General features: G+C 41.4%; 1 pseudogene across 1 annotated transcript; it reads left to right on the forward strand.

Moving 5' to 3' along the window:
• The first annotated feature begins 2,253 nt into the window (after positions 1–2,253).
• On the forward strand, positions 2,254–2,800 carry LOC103250061 (annotated as a pseudogene). Its single transcript, XR_503651.1, has one exon. The product of XR_503651.1 is annotated as a ubiquitin-40S ribosomal protein S27a pseudogene (transcript).
• Positions 2,801–3,835: the final 1,035 nt, after the last annotated feature.

Consider the following 3,835-nt stretch of genomic DNA (forward strand, 5'->3'; position numbering starts at 1 on the left):
TTTTTTTTTTTTGGAGAGACGGTGGTCCTACTACATAGCCTGGGCTGGTCTTAAATACCTGGCCTCAAGCAATCCTCCTGCCTCAGCCTCCCAAAATGCTGGGATTACTGGCATGAACCACTGTGCCAGGTCATTTACTCTTCTAAGCATTGTAAAATCATTCCTGCTGCTACTGACCATGACAGGTATTTACGCACTTTAAATTGAAATACTATGGTCATTTGTTATAACCAAAGAATAATATTAATGCATTATTATTATCTAAAGTCTATACTTTATTTTGATTTACTTAATTTTTACCTAATGTCCTTTTTTCTATTCCAGAACTCCATCCAGAATTCCATCCAGAATACCACATTATGTTTACTTGCCATGTTTCCCTAGGCTCCTCTTGGCTGGGACAGTTTCTCAGACTTCCTTTTTTTTTTTTTTTTTTGAGTTGGAGTCTCACTCTGTCACCCAGACTGGAGTGCAGTGGCCGCTCCCGGCCACCGCAGCCTCGACCTGCTGGGCTCCAGCGATCCTTCCGCCTCAGCCTTCTGAGTAGCCGGAATTACAGGCATGTGCTACCACGCCTGGCTGATTTTTTTGATTTATTGTAGAGATGAGGTCTTGCTGCCCAGGCGGGTCTCGAACCCGCGGGCTCAGGCAATCCACTCACCTCAGCCTCCCAAAGGGGCGGGATTACAGGCTGAGCCACCGAGCCCGGCTGCTGCTTCTGCCATTTTTTGTTTCACTTCTTCCACATTGGCAAAATGTTTCCCATTGAGGACTTTTTTTAATCTAGGGAAACACAATTTTTAAGGCACTTGGGGTGAGATCTGGTGAATAGGGAGGGCGAGGCATGGGGTCATGCCATTTTGATCAAAAACTGCTGAACACTCGGTGTAGTGTGGGCAGTTACACTCATAAATCACCCTTCATGAAATGGACAAATAAGATGAAAGAATCTTGGCGACTTGGCGAGACCTCATCTCTACAATAAATAAAAAAAATTAGCCAGGCGTGGTAGTGCACGCCTGTAGTTCCACCTACTTGGAAGGCTGAGGCTGAAGGATCGCCGGAGCACAGCGCGTTGATGATGGGGTGGCTGTGTGCGTGCCACTGCACTCCAGTCTGGGCGACAGAGTGAGACTCCAACTCAACAACAACAACAAGAAAATTTCATTCTTTTTTTTTACTCTGGGTTTATTTAGCTCTTCTTTATCTAGTTTCTTGAGGTAGAAACTGGTTATTGATTTGAGACCTTTCCTTATTTCTAGCATGAGCATTTAATGCTATAAATTTCTTTCAGCACTGCATCAGCTGCATCCCACTTTTTTTTTTTTTTTTTTGAGTTGGAGTCTCACTCTGTCGCCTAGGTTGGAGTGCAGTGACACACTCACAGCCACCCCTGTTGTCGACCTGCTGGACTCCAGTGATCCTTCCATCTCAGCCTTCCAAGTAGCCAGAACTACAGGCACACATTACCACACCCGGCTAATTTTTATTGTAGAGACAAGGTCTCGCCAAGTTGCCTGGACTGGTCTCAAACCTGCAGGCTCAGACAATCCACTCACCTCGGCCTCCCAAAATACTGGGGTTACAGGCTGAGCCATCGAGCTACATATTTTTGATATATTATGTTTTCTTGTCATTCAGTTTTATGTATTTTGTAGTTCCTTTGAGTCTTCCTCTTTGTGGATTATTTTAAAGTGCGTTGTTTAATTTCCACTTTTAGAGATTTTCTCAGCATCTTTCTTTTATTGATTTATAGTTTGTTTTCATATTGCTAGAGAACACACTCTGTATTACTTCAGTTCTTTAAAATTTATTGAAGTTTGCTTTACGGCCCAGAATATGACCCATCTTGGTGAATTTTCCGTGAGTGTTTGGAAAAAAAGTAGATATATATTGTGTTGTTGTTGGTTGGAGCATTCTATAGATGTCAATTAAATCTTGTTTGTGTTGTTCAGCTCATCTGTATTCTTATGATTTTCTTCTACCAGTCTAATAGTTACTGGCAGGGCAACATTAAAGACGCCAACAGTAATTATGGATTTATCTGTTTCTCCTCTCAGTTCTGTCAGTTTTTGCTTCATGTATTTTAAGACATACACATACACATTTACGATGGTTTTTCTGAGGGATTGAACCTTTTACCATTAGGTTATGTCTTTCTTTGTCTCCGATAATTTTCTTTTGTGTGAAGAAGAATTTTCTTCTATGTTGTCAGATAATAGAATCACTCTTGCTTTTTAAAATTAATGCTTGCTTTTCGATCCGCCATCTGCGGTGGGACCACCGCCAAGATGCAGATTTTCATGAAAACCCTTACGGGGAAGACCATCACCCTCAAGGTTGAACCCTCGGATACAATAGAAAATGTAAAGGCCAAGATCCAGGATAAGGAAGGAATTCCTCCTGATCAGCAAAGACTGATCTTTGCTGGCAAGCAACTGGAAGATGGACGTACTCTGTCTGACTACAACATTCAAAAGGAATCTACTCTTCATCTTGTGTTGAGACTTCGTGGTGGTGCTAAGAAAAGGAAGAAGAAGTCTTATACGACTCCCAAGAAGAATAAGCATAAGAGAAAGAAGGTTAAGCTGGCTGTCCTGAAGTACTATAAGGTGGATGAGAATGGCAAAATCAGTCGCCTTCATCGAGAGTGTCCTTCAGATGAATGTGGTGCTGGAGTTTTTATGGCCAGCCACTTTGACAGACATTACTGTGGTAAATGTTGTCTGACTTATTGCTTCAACAAACCAGAAGAGAAGTAATTATGTATGAGCTAATAAAAGACATGAACTAAAAAAAATAAAATAAAATAAAATTAATGCTTGCAGGCAACCCCTTCAGGTCCCCTCCCACTGTGGGAGCTTTTCTGTCCTCTCAATAAATCCTGCTTTCTAAAAATAAAAAAATAAAAATAAATTAAATTAATGCTTGCATGATACATCTTTTTTATCCTTTTACTTTCAACCTACTTTGTTGAATTTGAAGTCAGTTTCTTCTGAGCAGCATATTGTTATGTCATATTTTTTCTCCATTCTGCCAATCTCTGCCTTTTGTTGTTGTTGTTGTTTCTGAGTCAGAGTCTCACTCTGTCACCCAGGCTGGAGTGCAGTGACATGCTCACAGCCACTACAGCCTCCACCTGATGGGCTCAGGTGATCCTTCCGCCTCAACCTTCCAAGTAGCGGAACTACAGGCATGTGCCACCACGCCCAGCTAATTTTTTTATTTATTGTAGAGATGAGGTCTCACCAAGTTGCCCAGGCTGATCTCAAACCTGTGGGCTCAGGCCATCCTGTCACCTTGGCCTCCCAAAGTGCTGGGATTATAGGTATGAGCCACCACGCCTGGCCTCAATCTCTGCCTTTTGATTGGTGTAGTCAGGCCATTACATTTAAGGTAATTTTTGAGAAGCTAGTGCTAAAGTTTGCTATTTTACTGTTTGCTTTCTATTTGTTGCCTCTGGTTCTCATTTCTCTTTTTCTCTTGTCTTGCCTTCCTGACAGTAACTTGAACATTTGTTAGGATTCCCTCTTGTTTTACTTATAAGTATTTTTGACTGTATCTCTTTGTATAGTTTTTGTAGTGGTCTTTCTTGGTATACAACATGTGAATATCACTTTGTCACTGGAATCAATGTGGCAGATTTTCCTTAGTGTATCCAGATTATCAGATTGCTGTTACTAATGGTAATAAAGATGACTCCCTAGGGTTATCCTCTTGGATTCTGAAACACTTGAATTCATAACACCCCCTCACATTATAGACGCTGTATGGCACAATACTGTTACTGCCATTGAAGTAAGTGGAAACTAGGGTGAGTCCCTGGTGAGACATT

Source organism: Carlito syrichta, unplaced genomic scaffold, assembly GCF_000164805.1.
Source record: "Carlito syrichta isolate Samal-C Ts95f unplaced genomic scaffold, Tarsius_syrichta-2.0.1 Scaffold126464, whole genome shotgun sequence".
NCBI classification, from domain to species: domain Eukaryota; kingdom Metazoa; phylum Chordata; class Mammalia; order Primates; family Tarsiidae; genus Carlito; species Carlito syrichta.